Below are 21,997 nucleotides of genomic sequence, written 5' to 3'. Positions count from 1 at the left end.
AATATTTCACATATTCTTTCACAGAATCTTCACTAATGCATGCATTCATGTGCAAACATTGTGTATCAGTTATGTGCATGCTATCACACTAACAAATATGTGCATGTACATATTGCAATGAAATAAGTATTTTTATTGGAAACACATAGTGCAGTGGAAATGTAAATACATTTCAAAGACTCAGCTTTGTTTGGTATATATGCAGCAGCTATCTGCTTGAGGCATGTTCTCCATAGAGAAAACTAGGACCAACAACTCTTCCTTCTCATTTATTTCCTCTAACACACAAAGTCATGACATAATTGTCACTCATCCCCATGAATCTTCACTTTGGCAGAACAACTCTTAGCAAGCACACCATTGCATTAAAAAGAATTATGGTTTGGGCAACAAGAAATGTGAGTCTGAGAACAACCTTTGCATTAAAAAGAATTATGGTTTGGGCAGCAAGAAATGTGAGTCTGAGAACAACCTTTGCCATCCTAAGTTTCACAGATTACCCAGAACTTCAGATCCATCTCTTTTTGTGTTTCTCAATATATATGTTATCACTGTTGTAGGAAACGTTGGAATGATAGTCCTCATCAAGATTGACCCCAAGTTCCATGCTCCCATGTACTTCTTCCTCAGTCATCTTTCTTTTGTTGACTTGTGTTACTCTTCCATCATCACTCCCAAGCTGCTTGAGAACCTGGTCATGGCAGATCAAAGCATCTTCTACTTGAGCTGCATGTTGCAGTATTTCCTCTCCTGCACAGCTGTGGTGACCAAGTCCTTCCTGCTGGTAGTGATGGCGTATGATCATTTTGTGGCCATCTGTAATCCTCTGCTTTACTCAGTGGCTTTGCCACAGAGGCTCTGTGACCTTCTGGTGGCAGGGTCATATCTTTGGGGTATGACCGGCCCCTTGGTACTCCTTTGCTATGCTCTCCATCTAAACCTTTCTGGTCACAATGTGATCAACCACTTTTTCTGTGAGTACACTGCTCTCATCACTGTGCCGAGATCTGATGTTCACATCCTCCACCTGTTCCTTTTTGATTTTGCCACCTTCAATGAGGTGAGTACACTGCTGGTCATCCTCATGTCCTACGTTTTCATGTACTAAAATCTGTTCTGCCAGCAGGTGTCACAAAGCCTTCTCCACCTGTGCTTCACACCTGACTGCCATCACCATCTTCCACAGGACCGTCCTTTCCCTTCACTGTGTGCCCAACTCCCAAAACTCTCGACAAACTTTCAAAGTGGCCGCTGTATATCACACAGTCATCAATCCCATGCTGAACCCTCTGATCTACAGCCTAAGGAATAAATAGTTAAAGGATGCCTTTAGGAAATTAATGCACATAGAAGTCCCATGTCTTTGATCCAATCTCAAAAGACTTTTTCAATATTCATGAAATATTGGAACAGAGTCTAAAATGTTTTCTAAAACTTATAGCTTTTTAAATATTTTTTTATCAATGATTGTGATGCATCGAATTGATTAATTTAAATTCCCTGAAGACATCAAGACAGACAATTCTGAGGTGAATTCCACAGGATTTGGATCCATAAAGCATCATTTTTTCCCAATTCTCTAAAAGCAAACACAAAAATACTACAAAGCAGAATAGATCGTTCAGTGTGGGGAATAAAGAAACTGCAAGAATGATGTTAACTTGCCCTATAAAAGGCTTTTCTGATTTAACATGTATGGAAATGAATATTTGGCTTTTCACGTTATTTTTATTGTGTGTCACAGGAGCACTGAGCCTTTGTTGGGAGATACAACTGTGTTATAAAAGGGAAAATCTTTCCTGATATCTTCATCCCTTGGGTTTTGTGATTTCTATGAATAAATAGCCTTGCACTTGAAACAGCTCATGTTGAGAAGTAAATAGGACAAGTATAATTATATCTACTATAGATGATGACAGAGAAGTTCGAGGTGATAGTCTAGAAACAGCTGAAAGGAGGATGTAAGACAGAAACTCAACTTTTTTTGCCTTTTCTTTATAACACTTCTGAGGAAATTAGTATGGGAGATTATAGAAATTAATTAGGGAAGATTACTGGAGTCATTTCATCATTACTGGATTGTACTTTAATATCATTTCTCAAAATTTTGTAGTCTTAGATTTATCACGTCTGGAAATCATGTGTTCTCTAGTCTAATTCATACAGAACGAATATAGATAGTGAAGAACCAGATTTCAGAACTTTTTGTTAATGTTTACAAAAATGACTAAACAATCACAAATATCTGGTAACAGATATTCTAAAAGTTAAAGCAGAAATTGGATGAGGTAGCTAACCGTACAGAATTTAAAATGAATTGTAAAGTTTCTATTATTAAAATAGAGTCACATTGGGGGAAATAGATAGCCATGTAAGAAAAAAATAAGATTATGTATCTTTCTCATTTCATACAGTAAGACAGAGATCTAAAAGCAGATTTAAAATTAAGGTTATATGTGTATTAAAAAAAAACTTCTTTGCAAAAATAACGAAATAAATTAATATGACAAGTGAATAATTGAGATAGTCACTACTTGTAAAATATATATTAGAGGTGAAAATGACAATCCTATAGAAAAATTTACATGAGATATAATTATGTAGTCTAGTAAAAGTAATAGAAATAGCCTTAAAACATATGAAGAGTAAGTGAAGCTGTGGGGAAATGCACTTTAGTACATTTGGAGCAGGAATTTAACAAGTTACAACAACTAAAATGGGCGATTTCGAGTACGAGTGACATTACATACGCATTTGCCCTCTTTCAAAGCTTTCACAGTTCTAGAAATCTCTTCCAAAACTATACTAGCAAAATATATATAAGCAATGGATTCACACGCATTATTTATAATAATAACTGACTTTATAAAGTTTTATATGAAGGTGATTGAATAAAGTATGGATCTAAATGTATAAGTATACAACTGTGAAAATGGAAAAAGGAAGGTTTTTATGTATTCCTATAGATTTCCCCACAGAATTCTTGAGTGAATAAAGACAAGATTGAGAAAACATTTGTATAGTATGATAAAATGTGTGAAAGAAGAGAGAAAAGTAACCGAAAAACTAAAAAAGGTAGGAAGAGATGTAATAAAACTTAAAATAAATAATAATAATAAAACATTCACTTAAATATTATTGAAACCAAGGTTATCAGCACATGAAAAAAAGAGTTACAGCTCTGAAATAAGATAAGGGAAATACAATTGTTTTTATTATCTTAAGTTGAATTAGAAATATAGTTTGAAATAATGTTTTTCTTTGGAAACACATACCACTAAAAATTATAACTCAGTAGTAATGAAAATTTCTGTTCTCCAAACTTCTTCTAAAAAGAAAACCTTCTTCCCTCCAAACAGAACTACTGCTTCTTGGAGAACTGGCTAATTTGAATTCTACAGTAACAAATATACAAGATGAGCATTGGGCAGATTACGTTTATGAAAGCTAGAATGCCCTCAACAGCTAATCAAATCCTCTAGAAGAGACCTAGGAGACAATTTGAAGGGGCTCCCACAGGTTTATGGTTAGACATTTTAAATTAACAGTTAATATTGACTTCAATTATTTTAAATGCATTAAATATACTTAAATGCAGATTGTAAAGAAGAAAAAAATAAAATACAATGGTTGGAATTAAAGGTCCCTGGTGTATTAACTCAATACTCTGAAAATTGTAAGTTAAAGGAAACAAACATTTGTTTTATCTTTCCTATGATATTAGTTATGATCCGGGCTACCTAACAGTTAATGAGAGGAATTTCGGAAGAAATAAAGGCAGGAAAAATAAAGAAATTAGAAAACCACAATTTTAGAACTTCTAATTTTAAAAATAAAGGGTGTCCGGATTGGAAAAGATAAAGTCAAATAGTCTGTTTGCAGATGACATTATCCTATATGTAGAACAGCCTAAAATGTCTACAAAAACAATTTAAAAATTAATAATCAAATTTAGTACAGTTGCAGGATACACAATCAACAAGCAGAAAATAGATGCTGTTTTTATACTCCAAAAATGAACTAGCAGAAAAAGAGTTCCAGAAAGCAAGCCAATTTACAATAGTCGCACATAAACACAAATAATAAAATACCTGGGATTCAACTTAACCCAGGTAAAAGATCTCTACAAGAACTACACAAATTACAGTTGAAAGAAATTAGAGAGGACACATGAGGATGGAAAGATATCCCATGCTCTTGGGTTGGAGGAGTTAACATTGTGAAAATGTCTATATTACCCAAAGGGATCTACAGATTCAATGCAATCCCCATCAAAATTCCAATGACATTTTTCTCAGAAGTGGAAAACCTATCCAGACACTTAATCGGAATAACAAAAGACGACACATTGTCAAAGAAATCCTGAGCAAAAAAATTATCTTGAAGGCATAAAACTTTCCGACTTTAAACTATATTACAAAGCCATAATAACCAAACAGCATGGTACTGGCATAAAAACAGACACACAGATCAATGGAATAGAATAGAGAATCCAGAAATCAACCCATACACCTACAGCCATCTGACCTTAGACAAAGGCAGCAAGTACACACAATGGGAAGAGACTGCCTCTTCAGCAAATGGTGCTGGGGAAGCTGGATATTCATATGCAGGAGAATGAAACTAGAACATTACCTCTCACCATATACCAACATTAACTCAAAATGGATTAAAGAATTAAATATACATCCTGAAACAATAAAACTCCTAAAAGAAAACATAGGGGAAACACTCCAGGAAGTAGGAGTGCGTACAGACTTCATGAATAGGACCCCCAAAGACAAGCAACCAAAGGAAAAGTAAACAAACGGGATTATATCAAAGTAAAAAGCTTCTGTACAGAAAAAGAAACAATCAACAGAGTGAAAAGACAACAAACAGAGTGGAAGGAAATTTTTTCAAAATATACATATGACAAAGGAATAATATCCAGTATATAAAAGGAATCCATACAACTTCACAGCAAAAAAACAAATAACCCAATTAAAAAATGGTAAAAAGAGCTGAATACACATTTCTCAAAGAAAGATATAAGAATGGCCAAGAGACACATGAAAAAATGCTCAAAATCACACAGCATCCAGGAAATGCAAACCAAGACTACTCTGATATACCATCTTACTCCAGTCAGGATGGCTAATATCCAAAAGACTGAGAACGATAAGTGCTTGAGAGGTTGTGGAGAAAAAGGAACTCTCATACATTGTTGGTGGGACTGTAAAATGGTGCCGCCTTTGTTGAAAATGTTATGGAGGCCTTCAAACAATTATAGATAGATCTACCATATGACCCAGATATTCCACTGCTGGGAATATACCCAGAAGAATGGAAATCATCATGCAGAAGGGATACATGTACTCCAGTGTTTACTGCAGTGCTATTTACAATAGCCAACAGTTGGAACCAGTCCAAATGTCTGTCATCAGATGAGTGGATAAGGAAACTGTGGTATATCTACACAATGGAATTCTACTTGGCTATAAAAAAGAATGACATACTACCATTCACAACATGGATGGACTTAGAGAAAATTATATTAAGTGAAAAAAATCAAGCACGGAAAGAGAAATGCCAAGTGTTCTCACTTATTGGTGGGAGCTAAAAAATAAACAAATAAATAAATAAACACACAAACAAATGGGGGGGGATAAGACACAACAATCACAACAATGCCTCGAACTTTTTAAGACAAGTGAACAGATATGATGTGGAGGGGAAGGAGAGAAAAGGAGGGGGGAGAGGACAACGTAAAGGGTCATGAAAATCAAGTGGAACGTATAATGAAAAGATAAAATAAAAATATATATATATATAAATTTTATGAACAAAAAGACATTCTCTTACCAATCTATCATTACCTAAGATAATAACTGTCTCAGGGTTACCTGTTGTAAATGTTTGTTTAATGAATAATAGATAAATACATGAGTAATTAATATATTCCTGTTATGTACTCAACTTCCTTTCCCTTGTTCTGGTATGAGAAGGCAATGCCAACAAAATTGCAGCTATTTTATTTTGATTAATAAATATATAATCTTCAAGCTGTTCATGCTCAGAGATGTTTATTACTACAGGAAGATTATGTATCTTTTGAAAGAGAAGTTTTAATGTGATTTATTTCTGTATTATTCACATATCAATAGCCTAACCTTGGATATAATTGGTTTGGAAACATGTTTGCTTCATGAATGAATGTGATTAAACTTTGGTGAAGCTACTTTTATGATTTTATAAAGAAAAATATTTGAGGTATTGTTTTCCATTTACAAGCAATTTCACCATGCTCTACTTGATTTTGAAAATTAAATGTTTTTATTCTAATGAACCTCAATAAACATAGGAAATCTAGTAGATCAAAGATTTCTTTCATTTTGTTTACTTTTGATTGCCTACTATTTAATTTTATTTTAATTGACTAATTACAATTGTACATATTTAACTTGAAATAATCACTTCTTATAAAAACATCCAGACCTCTCTTGTGTGTGTGTGATCTACCTTCTCTCCACTCTGTAACCTTCCATACTTCTGGTAGATTTGACTCGATTCCCAGTTACATGGAAAATCATATTTACCACTAAATAAATATTCATGTTATATATTTGTCACTTAATAAATATTCATATTATGCTTATTTTGTGCTAATTACTGACCTAGGAGCTTGGAACTTATCAGATATCAAAACAATGAAAAATCCCTGCATCCCTATAACTTTTATTCTATCAGAGGGAAAAAACAATATGTAAATAATGCAGTAAATAGGGATTTTAAAAAAATTAACCTTGTTAAATAACTTAACCACTAAAGGTGAGTTGTATGGCAATACTCATAGTGTGTTCATGGAAGATTTCACTGAAAAGAGCATTTGGGGAAAAAAATACTTACAAGAAAGAATCCCAGTCAGAGAAAACACCAGTAAAAAGGACATAAGGAATAGCAAGCAGGTCAGAATGCTTAGAGGAGACAGTAAGGAAAAGGAGCAGTACGTGGACAGAGATTTAACAAGGATTAGATCATTCATCCATTGAGTGTTCACTTTTTAAATTCTTTTGCCTTAACTCTCAATGGGTCATGATGACCTGAAAGCTGCATCTTCACACTTCTTCAATATATGGTCAGAGTGCGTGGTATTGAGGAAGAGGGTTATGATTGGCAAATAATAGCCACTCAATCAATATTTCATAATCTTGATTCTCATACTTACATATATGAGAGCGCCGAATCCTAACCACTAGACCACCAGGGAAGCTTCATACTTACATATATGTTTATAATTGCAGGAGGGTGTGGGAGTGATCTGGGTCTTGTGAATATGACTTTAAAATATATATTTTTTTACTTGAAATGTCCCCAATACTGCTATAGTTTTCTTTTTTCTCCAGGGTTTCAGGTATGTAAGAATTACATCAGTTAAAATTGATTAATTTAATTTATTTGTGATGTTAAGAGAGTGGGGCAATAGTCTCTAGGGTTCATGCCACCAAGGATATAACTATAGATATAAGAACAATGCATAACTCCCAGTCAACAGAGGTACTACATTTGCCATCAGCAGGTTTGTTTTAAGATTCTAAAGACGGATTGATACTAATTTCAGTCTAGAGAGTAACTTGGAGGGAGGGAAACTTACCTTTTAGAACTAGACAGTAGAACTAGAAAAATATACATGAGCATATAAGGAGCAGAAATGTCACTCTTTCTGAGAACTCTTTATTAGAGAGCCTGGATCAGCTAAGCTTCTCAGTAGCAGTCCCTAAAAAACAGGTACCTGAGGTGGGGGAACTGAAGAGCTCTGAGAATGTGGGAGTGTGTATTATTTTGCTTCTGTTGATTGTTGGTGGAGTAATAAAGATAGAATACACACGTGTTTAAGTAAAATGAAATAAACTGGGATAAAATAGACTCTCTAATAAAAAAATAAATAAGTAAAAGAGACAAGCTTTCATTAAGATTATAAAACAGGAAACATTGTGACCCCTGAGAGCAATAATAACAAACAAATTGGAACAAACCAATGAACATAAAACCTACAGGGCAGATTTTAGCTATCATATTTTCTGGATTGAAAGATACAGTAACTTATACCAACATTGTAATAACATCATTTTAGGAACAAGATCCACTACTGTAAATATAATATTAATTTAAAATAAAATTTAAGGGCCGAGCCCGTGGCACACGGGAGAGTGCGGCGCTGGGAGCGCAGCGATGCTCCCGCCACGGGTTCGGATCCTATATAGGACTGGCCGGTGCACTCACTGGCTGAGTACCGGTCATGAAAAAAAGACAATAAATAAATAAATAAATAAATAAAAATAAAATAAAATTTTAAATCCATTACATAAATGAAATACAGCATCAAGAGAAAAATTTAATAATTCAAATGTCTCACTATGTGATGGATTGTCTTTTGAGATTTTCTTTAATACTCAAATTCACACATACCGAAACATATAGGGCCATTGTGTATGATCTGACATCTATAAGGATGGACCATCTGGAAACTATTTCTTGGATTGTGTGACCAGACATAATCTTGCCAGAAATGACAGAAAAAGAGATTCCTGGTATGGTAGAAGCTGAGAGGTGTTAGACACTGATTAGAGAAATATAATGATACTTTGCATTAGTGTTTTCTCATGAAATGTCTTCACAGTGCAGCACTAACTCAAGTTTTAATCCTCCTTTACAGGTAATATAGGGACAGAATGAATATCCTATGCACCTAGAAGGGAGCGGGAAGAGAAAGAGACAGAGACAGAGACAGACAGACAGACAGACAGACAGACAGAGAGACCTAGGCAAAGGAAGTTTCTAACCAATAGTGTTTACTACAGTTAGCTGTTCCATGATGAGAAAAATTTCCTAAAACCCGTTCTCATATGTTTCATGTTGATGCTGCTTTCTAAGGTATCTCTGTGGAATAAACGCTGCCATTGGACTATTTCCTATAGACTTGGAGTCTTCAGTTTGCTCACTTTTTGGAAATATGATTATTAATAACACAGGATCAGGGTTTCATTTTGAGGAAGAGATGCATATCTCAGAGTCTGAGGATCACAGCTCTAGTCATAGATGTGTAGATTGGACTTTATCTGCTTGGCATTTGTAAAAGTCAAGGTTACTCTGGCTTCAGTTTTATCACCTCTGAGATAAGGAAGTAAACTAGATTATATTCAGAAACTATTCTAATTTTATTATTCCTAAAGCACTGAGGAAGCAACTCCCTCAGTATGGAAGCATACTCTGAAAAGATAAGTTATGATATATTTTGATGTGAAATTTACTGTGTCAGACAGACAAACAAAGATACTATTTGGTGCTATATATGGAGTTAACAATACAGGCACAAAGGTTCAGTGTTAGGGCTGTTTATATTTAACGTCACTGTGAACATGTCATATAAAAATACATTCATTTAGAAATCTCTGGTTTTTATTACTGTTTATAAGGCTGCTATAATCAGTCATCATGTCATGTTAAGTTTATCTTTTATGAATTCATAAAATTTAAGGAAAGCCAAAAGTCCTATATGAAGATTTGGTTTGAAATGACCTTAAATGCTCTGACTTCATTTTACTATATTTGGAAATGTTAAAAGCTATATTTGAAAACTGAAAATTTAATTCAGGAATTGTAGCTATTCTATGCTAAGAAATATTAAAATGTAGCAGGATGTTTTAAAATTGCAGACATTTAGTGTATCTTGGACAGTAAACACATCGATTCTGATCTATATGTGCTTCATCTGCCAGGCTTGGTGAGGGTGGTCAACCAAGCTTCCTATTTCCTCACTTTCCTTCATATTTTTGCTTTCAGGGCCAACTTTTTCAGAAACTATGTTACTGTCACACAAAAATAGAACTGGAGTCATGTTTACCTTCTTGGGCTTCTCAGATTCCCCAGAACTCCAAGTCCCTCTCTTCTTGATTTTTCTGGCCATCTACAGTGTCACTGTGGTAGGGAATCCTGGGATGATCGTAATCATCAGAATTAACCCAAAACTGCACACTCCCACGTACTTTTTCCTCAGCCACCTCTCGATTGTGGATTTCTGCTATTCCTCTACTGTTGCTCCCAAAATTCTGGTGAACCTAGTGGTAAAAGACAGAACCATTCATTTTTAGGATGTGCAGTACAATTCTTTTTCATTTGTACCTTTGTGGTAACTGAATCTCTGTTGTTAACTGTGATGGCGTATGACCGCTTTATGGCCATTTGTAACCCTCTGCTCTACACAGTTGCCATGTCCCAGAAACTCTGTGCCATGTTGGTGGTGGGATCCTATGTGTGGGGTGTGGCATGTTCCTTGATACTCCTGTGTTATGCCCTAAACTTATCTTTTCATGGTTCCAACATAATCAACCACTTCTTCTGTGAGATATCTTCACTGCTCTCCTTGTCTTGCTCTGACACTTTTATCAGCCAGTTGCTTCTTTTCATTTTTGCCACCTTTAATGAGATAAGCACACTGCTCATCATCCTCACATCTTATGTGTCCATTGTTGTCACCATCCTCAAGATGCGCTCAGCCAGTGGGCACCGCAAAGCCTTCTCCACCTGTGCCTCCCACCTGACTGCCATCACCATCTTCCATGGGACCGTCCTCTTCCTCTACTGTGTGCCCAACTCCAAAAACTCCAGACACACAATCAAAGTGGCCTCTGTGTTTTACACAGTGGTGATCCCCATGTTGAATCCCCTGATCTACAGTCTGAGAAATAAGGATGTCAAGGTTACAGTCAGCAAGATAATGGACACTAAACTCTTTTCTTATTGAGCATAATTTAGTGGAGTTTCTGCCTGGCATATAAATAAAGTGTGTCTATAAAGTTTCATTTAAAATATATCTTTCAAATTAATGGAGTTAATATTTTGCAATGAGACAGAAATGGATTTTTGGTTTCAAGAGACTGAATTTGTGTCTTACTTGCTCGGAAAGACTAGCAATCTCTCTTATGTTTAATATTTTATCTATAAAAGTGGGATATCAAGAGGTAACTCATAATCATATTATAAAGGTTAAAAGGTATACATATATCATGTCATACACCGCCTATGTAACTCAATAAATTTCATCCCCCTTTCTTATAAGATACCTACATTAAACTAGGCTCTTAATAATCATATGTGTTATTTTTCTTATGAAAGTACAAAGAGAAGTTACAATAAGACATAGTCCTTGCTTTTAAGGATGCAAAACCTACTGATGATAAAGGGGCAACAAAGTAAGCCACCACTGGGTAAGGAAGAAATTAATAAATACCATAAAGGGTTTGAGAGAAGATAAAGTTCAAATCTTTTTATGGACTTTAGAAGGATATCTCCATAAAAATAGGTGTTGTTTTAAGTTAGTCTTTGTAAAGAGAATGTGTACAGTTTTAGGAGATATATTTTATTGACAACAGAGCATTATTCAAGACAAAACAACACAAATAAAATCAAGGAAGTAAAAATGTAATACTGAGTTAAAGATCCGACAAATGTGTTATTGAGCTATTACGATGTTGTATGTGTGTACATATGTGGGTCGTATCATGTGTACAATACAGACTACTTGGCATAATTGGACATTTAAATAAAACATGTTCTATATTCTGAATGTGCTTTTAACACAGCTCCAGTGTGACAGTGAGGTAAACTATGAAGACACCACCTCCACCAGAGACTTAGGAATGATAGATCAGATTTTACAAAATCTTAGATGCAAAACCAGGGTTTAAGAGTGCCTACCCAAACTGTATTTCATGGTGTTTTTCTGCCTACAGAGACATCATATACATTATCGATCTCTTATGAACTTTTTTTTTCCTGAGCATAAAAATTATATTTGAATCCTTCTCAACAGAATTCTCACCCATGATAGGAAAAAAAAAAAAAAAAAAAAGCAAAAAGGAAATGTTTAGAGTTGTCCTAAGTGTTTATAGCTAATTGTCTACATAAAAGTATTGAAAGCAAAATAAAAACCAGGTAATCACTAACATCACAACCTACTGAACATGGCAAATTAAAAATGCCCTTCTTCTTTTCTCTACTCAATGTGTCCAGATAAAATTCCAAAGAAATCCTCAATATGGTGGAAGAAATAAAATTTCCAGGTGTTTTGGTGAGGGAGAAATAAAATCTGGGGATCAATTTTATATAGCCTAATAAAATTATTTGAAATGTTTATATTACATTGAACTTATGATCACTATTAAGTTCATATATATTATTCAGTTATAACATACAAGTTATATTTCATACAAGTTATATTCAGTTCATACATGCTATCTGATATGGAATCAAATGATCATTGTACATAGAAAGATAGGAAAAGTAAGAAACAATGTTTTAGATATTGGATTTTGATGAGCGAACAATTTTTCTATTCATTTCTATTTCTCTAGACTGTCATAAATTTACCTTTTGGGCATATCTGGTATTTACACAATTTTCTTTTATATTAGAACATTATATTTATTTAAATTGAATGTTAAATTTCATACTATCATAATTTTGAAAAGCTGCCATGTGAACAAGCATAAACTAGCATATTTGATAATGAGAAAAAATAGTTCTCATCCCTTCACATCAGCTGCCATCTAGCAAGCTACCAGACTAGAGTGTGAAGCCCTGTTAGAGTCTCAACCGTCAGCTGATAAGGCACACATGAACAAGGCAAGCCACGGTCATCCATGCCAGGAGCAGATCAGCAGAACTACCTAGGTGACATGTGAAAAAGCGTTTCAATAGGTTAAAGTGGTTTGTTATGTGGTCACTCACTTTCTAAATTCTAGTAAGCTTCCCACAAAGACTTTTAAAGTCTTGTCATATATTAACTGAAGATATCTGTCCTTCACCACTTAGAGTAAAATTGTTTAAAACAATATAATTTAAAAGTTTAGAAAGTTAACATAGTGTTGTTTTCCTTAAACCTTGCCAATGCAACATTTTATCAAGATGGTGTTGTTTAATAATTTTCAGGAAAAGATTAGAGCTTCACATGTTCATTATTCAATGTGTAGATAATGAGCATGAAATTAATTCCAAGGAAATTTTAAAAATTAAGTCAACTTTTAAAAACACCTCTCATCTGTTTAAGTCTAAGATGAATAGACAAGCAAACAAGCTTTGCTGTGAGTGGGAGGCCCAGATGGTATGGGGCCTTACTGCAGCAAATGATATTCTTCACAGATGCTATTTTATCTTTGTTATCATGAGACTTATTCCTTCAAGATGGATTTAATCTGTGACAATAGTTTGGGCTGCCCTAAGTAAAAAATGAATAGGTATTAAATATTTTCAATGACCGACTATATATTTGACTATGTATAGTATATCACAGATACTCATGTGCATACACACACACACACACACACACACAAACACACATACAAACATATTGTACATATGTATTCATACTATATAGCCAGTGCATATTGGCTAGAATACCCCTCTAATGCAATCCATTTCCATGAGAAGAAATTTACACACACCAGAGAGAAACAAGAGCTCATACCATGGGTTTGAAGTGTCTTGATTAAAGAACAATTCAGGCCTCATGGATAATGTTTCAATTGTCTTTATGTTTTTGGTTTTTGGATGTTTGCATTAGTTATTCTCATCAAGGTAATTTACACAGTAAGATGTGAATGGATAAGAGAAATCCTTTGTTTTTCAAGAGAGAAAGAAAAGGGATTGTGAGAATCCTAGGTGGAAAATGAGATCTAGAAAGACTCCTCAAATTCAAGGAATTCTCAGATAGACCAATTTAAGGAACACAAATATAGATTGTTGCAAGTTGAAAAATGATTACCTGTAATTAATTACATCCATAGAATTCTTGAAATATTTGATTTACCTAAGTACACATGGGTTATGGTTTGAATGCTATTATTTGTTCAGGTCAACATTACTGTTTAGAGTCAAGAATGAAAGCAGACCTGGGAGAGATCCTTGAGGCATTCCCATTTCATGGTCTCTGGCACTCAGCAGGGAGGAAGCCACCCCAGTACCTCTCTGTAGCTGTGCTCTTCCTCACAGTCATGGGTGCTACAAACCAAACAACAGCATATGTGTCCTTCTCCTAGGGATTCTGTGTGTGACTTTGGGTGGCAAGTTATACCTGTCTGTGCCTCAGTCACCTCATTTTCAAGGGGGCATAACAGTACCACCTCACTTATTTGTATAAAGTTGAAATGTGTTAATAGTTGTATCTAGAAGAGTACCTAGAATATAGAAAGTGATTGCTGAAGTCCAGCTTCAGCGAGGGGTGCGTACCCGAAAAGGGATGAAGAGGGTTGGCGAAAATAACAAACACAGACAGAGACCTCAATGCATCAATATGCACGTTCTCTCTCTGTGGGCTGTCAGTGTGTTGCAGCTGGAGCCCAGTAGAGCATGAGGCAATGCCTTTTATTTAGATTTTTCTCTGCATGGGGGTTTTGGGTACTATTTTTATTGTATCAGCAAGCTTAAATAAATAGTCCAAAAAGCAGGGAGGAAACTTTTTTAGAGGTCAGCTAGTCCTTTTTGTCAGCATGTCTCAGGTGATCAACTCGTGCTTCTTTTTCCTGGAATCAGGTTATCAGATCGGCCATCCCTTCATTGTCTTGAAGTTATCTTGTGACCTTTTTCTGTTAGCAAGCTGTGGTTAATATCCACCCTATTAACAGCATGGCAGCTATTTTGGTTAAATACAACTTTGCTAAAAGGAAAAATGTTAACATTTAAATTCTAATGGGGTATAACAACCACAATTACTTGAAGTTGATACGACAAGCAAACAGAAAGGACATTGTTTGGGGGGGAGGGGGAGGGGAGAGGGAGGGAGGTTTTGGTGATGGGGAACAATAATCAGCCACAATGTATATCGACAAAATAAAATTAAAAATAAATTCTAATGGGGTTCTAAATATTTTATGTTCTAATGGAATGAACCTACTGTTCATATGGAAAAAGAACAGTGGTTATTTAAGCAGCATTATCATGCACATTTTAAGGTTATGCACTGGCTGTGTCCCTGTAATCTTGATCTAAATGTTAAAGTGTCCTTGTGCACAGCACCATCCCTCACAAAACCAGTTGCACTCTCTTATTTTCTAAGATCTAATTTGGCAGGTTTAATAATTTTACAGCATATATATTTTATCCCAACACCTGATTCTTAATGATTTATTTAAAACTGGACACCACCATGTAAAGGGAATTCTACGGTTTCATTCCCATATACTTAATTTATCCCAATCATATAACTTCCCATTAATACCAACCATTCCCTTGTCATTAATATAATCTCCAGTAAATGATGTTTGCCAACTTAGATCATACTTTGGATGTCCCCTGGGAGGGTATCAAATTTTTCCCTTTCTCATATTATATCCCATGTAAGCATTTGCCCAGATGGTGGGAAGAGGAATGGGACTTTTTTTATTTATTAATTTCTTTGATAAAGCCAATTGCTCATGATTAATCATAACTGATGTTTTTGAAACATCTGTTGGCATAATTAATTGACTAAAAAGGGAAAATTTTGAATTGTTCAATCTTCCCAGATCTTTGGTGGGACTATCTAATTTTATGACAACAACTGTTTGTGTGTCATTTTCAGCATCTTTTGGAAACTCAGGAAACTGCCACACTGATCAAAACATCAAAAGAGAAAGTAAAAACAGTACCACTATACCAAGGCAGAGATCCTTACAGCAAAAGCAAGTGCTTGTAGCCGTGGTCCTGCCAGCAGCTCTCCTTCTGGTGGCCTTGCCAACTCAGAGAGGGCAGCCCAAGCTATTCCTTTCAGGACTCTGCCATGGCATGGACCTTAATTTTATTCTAAGTAACGGAGGTTTATTTCTGCCTCCACTTTTTGGCATTTGGAGGGACTCTGGTCTCGATTCAGACCCTATTCCTTTTAGGAAGGAGGTATTGAGTATAAGACAGACAGAGTTTGTAAGATCTATTCATATTTCATAATAGCAATGTGAAGCAGTGTGCAATGTTCTACAGTTCATAACGAACTCTGGATGTAACAGTTAAATTATTATCATACATACCATGTTGGGTTTCCACCCTCCTGCTCACTGTTTGAATCCCTTAATGATCAATAATTTTTCGAGTTCCAAGTTTTAGTAGTTTTCTTTTATTGATATCCCACAGAGAACAATGATTGCTCTGGGAACCTTACAGAGCATGGGCCCCAGGGATATACAAGCACAAACATAAAACCTATCTCAGTTTTCCGTCACAGCATCTTCAGAAACAGGGGAAGCAAAATCTATCCCATGTGCTGTACTCTGGTTTGTTTTGTTTTGTTTTTTTGGATGGACATCAACATGTTCTGGGAGTTGAAAACTTTTTTGTTTTTTCCTCATGGAAGTAATTCTTCAGTCATATGTAGAAGAAGATGGAATTATAGCAGCAATAATAGAGATTTTTAAAAATCTATCCTTTCTCCCCTTCTTAATTAGAGAATATTTTAGGAACTGCTAAGCTTTGAGTAGTCTGTTATGAAAATATGTTTTTTTGTGTGTGTATTAAGGGGTAATCTCAGAAATCTAGGAAAGGGGAATGATTTGATCTGTGGAACCAGGTATCTCGGAGCAGCTGTTACCGTGAAAGAGTGAACAGTGTGAACATTGGGATGAGGCTTGTTCTCTCCTTTCTCTTCTTTCTCTGTCACACTAACCCCCTCCATGCAACCCAGCAAAGACCTCATGGAGATTCTCCTGACAGTCACTTTGATGCTGAGGGTGGCCGTAAGAGTCCCACATGAATATTCGTGGAGGGACAAGGACACATGCTATTATTGAAGCAGAAAGGAGAGAAAATACTGTGGCTTTGTGCAAAGGACTCTGAAATGTCTCTCTATAGCAGGTTTCTTGACTATGGCACTATTGACATAATAATGGACCAGATAATGTTCTGTTATGAGTGTTGGGGGTAGGGTTTTGTTGGGGTTGAGACCATAATGTGCATTATACGTGTTTAGCAGCATCCAAACTGCATGTGAGCAGTACCCCCTCCCACCCCCATGTGACAAAAAAAAAACTGTCTCCAGACATTGACAAGATCCCATTGAGATCCAGGCCTCTCTTGGTAAAGAAGCACCACTCTGTGAGCAATTAATAGCCTGATTTTTCATCTTTAGGAGAGTATTTCTAAAACTATATACTACTTTTAACTCAGGAAAGGACAAATAACTCACTTTTCCTAGCTGCTTGAAGAGAGAAAACCATACTATAAGAAGAATTATTTATTTTCATATGGGAATTTAGTAATGTACATACCATGCATATATTCTTCTGTCGAAGAACTGAAAAATACCTGTCTGTATCGGTCTCTAGTCTGGATTCTCCTTCCTTTGGGAAAACCCAACTTGTGCCTGTACAGTCATGTATATCTATGCCAAGGATCAGGGAGAGAGAGAATAAATGACAGGCTTCTTACCATCTCTTTGCACTTGTTAAGTGGCAAAAGCCTTGAAAATAAGTATCTCTTATTTTAAAAATTCCACTCTCCTCCCACATTTTACCCCATAATACTTATTTTTCATAGCAATGCAGGCAGGTATGTAGATCCCCATTCTATAACATAATGGAAATAAAAATATTTATGTTTTTGGATGTTGCATGAATTAAATATATAATGCAAATTATGTATACATGCGTAGTATTCTACCTGTATGATAAGACTTATTGTTTTTTTAACTTTGCATTTTATCAGTCATTTTTCATACCATTAAAAACTATTTAAAATGATCATTTTAGTATCTGCATATTTTACCATTACTAATATACCGTAATTTTGACCATTTCCCTCTTATTCAACGCTATTTCTAAGTTTTATTATTATCGATAATACTGCAATGCAGCAATAGGAATTGTTAAAAATAATTTTCTGTGCACATCTTTAATCAGTTCTTCAAATAGATTCAAAGCATTAAATTTATTTACCTAATAGATCTTTCTAAGCCTGAGGAGTCATAGTTAAAAGAAGGTTGTAATCAAGAGCAACAACTTACTAAACCATAGGTAGTACTGAAGATTATAATTAACAAGAACACGAAGCTAATTATATAAAAAATTGCAAACAGCCTATAAAAACCACATTTTCCATGTAAAATGTATATATAAAATATGTTCACTTGTGAGTTAACAAGCTTAAATAAGCATATATTTCACCACTTCACTATCAAACTCAGAGAAGAGTACTTTATAATTTAAGAACTACTTCTGAAGATCGAAATAATTGGAGTATTGATTGAAGAGCCTGCCAGAAAAAAACTATTTGAAGTTGACAGAGCGATATGCCTAATTAAATAATACATTGACCACTTTCATAATGATTGAGTGTCAAGGTCTCAATTGTAAATGTCTAATTAAAAGTATCGGAGAAGTTCTTATAAATGTTAGCATTTTTGTATGATTCCTGAAATATACTGTCAGGTTTATGCATCTGTTTTATACACTCTCTGAACTTTACATAAATTTTACAAAAGAAGTCCTATTTTTGGCTAATGAAATTAACTATCTTACTTCTTCTAATGTCTATTTATAGGAGAAAGACAAAACTAAATTTTGATCATGTAATGGAGAATAATTTTTAGTTTTTTCCTCCAACACCAAATAAAGTGGGGACATGGGTGAGGAGAACTGCAGCACTGTGACAGTTCATTCTCCTTGGATTATCTGATGACCCTGACCTGACAGTCTTCCTCTTCCTGCTGTTACTTCTCATCTACGGAGTCACGGTTTTGGTCAACCTGGGTATGGTTGCACTAATTCGAGTCAGCTCTCGACTCCACACACCCATCCATGCCATCCATGTACGTTTTCCTCAGCCACTTGTCCTTTGTGGATTTCTGCTACTCCTCAACCATTGTGCCAAAGATGCTGGCTAATATGTCAAACAAGGACAAAGCCATCTCCTTCCTGGGGTGCATGGTGCAATTCTACTTGTTTTGCACATGTGTGGTCACTGAGTCCTTTCTACTTGCTGTGATGGCCTATGACCACTTTGTGGCCATCTGTAACCCACTGCTCTACATGGTCTCCATGTCCCAGAAGCTCTGTGGAGGGCTGGCATCTTGCTGCTACCTCTGTGGATTGGTGTGTTCTCTGATTCACTTGTGCTTGGTTCTTGAGATCCCATCCTATAGATCAAATGTGATTAATCACTTCTTCTGTGATCTCCCCCCTCTCTTGTCTTGCTTGCTCTGATGTTACTATGAACAAGGTCCTTCTTTTCATTCTGGCCACTTTTGGTGAGATCATGACCATTGTGATCATCCTCACCTCCTACTTGTTTATTCTCATCACCATCATGAGGATGAGCTCTGCAGAGGGAAGGTGCAAAGCTTTTTCCACCTGTGCCTCCCACCTCACAGCCATTGTTGTCTTCCATGGAACAGTCATTTTCATTTGTTACCAACCCAGCTCAGGCAATGGTGGGGATGCTGACAAAGTGGCCACAGTGTTCTACACTGTAGTGATTCCCATGCTGAACCCCCTGATCTACAGCCTGAGGAACTTGGACGTGAAAGAAGCTCTCACAAATGTGGTTGGATCTAAAATATATAATTAGAGAAGATGAAGTTAAAAAGACTCAGAATTCAGAAGTGGAGGCTTGGGGAGGGGTTATGAGGTGAGCTGTAGCATTTGAATGGACAGAAGAGATGGATCCAGGTAGTAATGAGTAACTTTTTCTGATTCTTTTATCTTTGTGTATCTTAAATTTAAAACGAGTATGATTGACTATATATCAAAATGGGCAGCCTGCTTCTTTGTTTTTCTTCAATCTGTAATGTTTTAAATGGTTATGGGTAGTGGCACTATTAAGACACACATCTTTATTCCGTTGTAGAATCTTCACAAGTAAAATGAAGAATCATACAGTCACACTCTACTTTGGTAATCCTCGTGGAAACTACCATTTCTTTCAAAATTGAATTTATGTTATTTTATAATGAAGATAATACCATTTCAAACAGTTTGTGCACATAATGGGAATTCCTCATATGTATATGTATTTTTCATTTTTTGTTTTATGTTTATTGTTTATATTTTTAAAAATATTTTTGTTGCTGTTGTTACTGCAGTGTCCAATACTATGGAACTTTGGGTACTATGCCATTTGATGCATAGAGAAATGAGTAATTATTTCACAGGCATCTTAGGAAAATTGAATTACAAATTTGGGGAATGTACATGGAGCCCAGAATAATTCTTGGGACATAATTAGTGTTTCTCTCTCTCTCTCTCTCTCTCTCTCTCTCTCTCTCTCTCTGTCTCTCTCTCTCTCTCTCCATATACATAAATATCATTTTAAAAGTATCATTATGAGTAGCAAGATTTCTGAGTTAAGCTTCTTCTCCCACTTTATCCCTTCATGCTACCTCTACAATCAATTGTGGGTGAAATGATTACTTTCGCTGAAAAATGGACTTCTAAGTCCTGTTCATGTCATTTACATGTGCCTTTGGTCTTTCGGAAATTCCCACCTTTTCACCCTTGACCCACATATCTAAACCACATCTCTTCATTCATTGCTTGTTCATATGTACTATTAACACTTTCTTTGTAAGTCCATTATGATTTATGTCAATTTCAATATTGCCTTTACTTGTTTAACTGAAGCTTCTCTTCTTGTGTCCATAATAATGTTCGAAGAGTAGTAGGCTTGAGTTCACGAAAACCAGGATAGGTGTTACAGCAGAGGTTCTTTAATTTGTCAAGAAAATTAACTTCTTCAAACCTCAGTGTCCTGCATTTTAACATTGGCTAATACTGCTAACCTCATAGCATTTTACTAAGGTTAAATTTTGGCAACATATGAGTACTCACTGACAACTAGAAAGAGCTCAGTTAATGTGTGTTTAAATAAAGTCACTGGAGGAAGTGGTTTTTAACATTTTTTTCCTCTTTATCACTAGCATATGCTAAGTTTTGTTTTTCTTTTTATTAAGTGGATAGATGAATAAATACTGCTGGATTAATGATATACATATTGTCATTCATATATAAATTTATAGCACTTCAATTGTTTTCAGGAATTGTGAATTGATTGGGTCATGAACATGTAGATCTTGTTCTTTACTTCTAAATTTTATGTCTTGGGTCTAATAAAATAGTATGCTCAAAGCAAATAAATCATCAAGAATTTTTATGATATATACATCTGGGGTACAGTGTTGACTTTCAATAATTTTGTTCAACGTGTGGTGTTTAAATCAGTATAGTAAGCTTATTCATCATTACAATACACAATCATTCTTTGCGTCCATTGACCCATTCCTCATAAGCCCACCTCCTAAAGAAACATATTTCTATAATAGTATATTTTGGATATAATATAGCTGAAGAAGACATCCTAATGCTGACTTCTATAAAAGGATAAATTATTTTTGTCCCACCTGAAAATTAAGGACAAAAGAGAAAAAAAAATGAAGAGGAATTTATAAAATAGAAACATCTAATTTCTAAAGATATTTTCAATTATTTTCTGTGAGGTTTCTGATCAACACTTTGCTTATATTTACACTGGGCGCTAAATGTTTTTCATAATGATTTACAGTACATTTCAAATTTAAAATAAAAACATTAATTCTGAAGGATAAGATATGCAAAAATCTAATTTGGTAATATCATTTAATTTTAGGTAGTAGGCAAACTGTGTAATAAGTAGTGTATTTTTTTAAGTATTTATAACAGTTTTTGGCAACTTAAAGAATAAATGCAATTAAAAATAAATCTGAGTGTATTATATATTTTATCTCAAATTTACATGATTTTGATGTAAAATTGGAAGTTTTAAATTTAATGATTTTATCTTTTCATATTTTTTTAAAGATAATGAATGAATGCATAGAAAGTAATTGTTCAGCTCCCATTCCCAAATGATATAACAATGTCACATAATTATTGTTGAGAATTTTTCCTTCCCTCCTAGAATGTAATATTTCATTCACAAACATATATTTCTAAATAAACTACGTTAATAGCATTAATCTTTCAAT

The 21,997-nt window shown here is 35.0% G+C and overlaps 3 pseudogenes; all 3 read left to right on the top strand.

The window, feature by feature from the left end:
• The first annotated feature begins 434 nt into the window (after nt 1-434).
• LOC134376506 (olfactory receptor 5D14-like) lies at nt 435-1,367 on the top strand (annotated as a pseudogene).
• An 8,475-nt stretch (nt 1,368-9,842) lies between these two features.
• On the top strand, nt 9,843-10,783 carry LOC134375364 (olfactory receptor 5D18-like; annotated as a pseudogene).
• Nucleotides 10,784-18,621: 7,838 nt separating this feature from the next.
• On the top strand, nt 18,622-19,566 carry LOC134375708 (olfactory receptor 5L1-like; annotated as a pseudogene).
• The last annotated feature ends 2,431 nt before the right edge of the window (nt 19,567-21,997 follow it).

Source organism: Cynocephalus volans, chromosome 4 (genome assembly GCF_027409185.1).
Source record: "Cynocephalus volans isolate mCynVol1 chromosome 4, mCynVol1.pri, whole genome shotgun sequence".
In the NCBI taxonomy this organism is placed as follows: Eukaryota; Metazoa; Chordata; class Mammalia; order Dermoptera; family Cynocephalidae; genus Cynocephalus; species Cynocephalus volans.
This window is presented reverse-complemented; position numbering and strand designations above follow the sequence as displayed.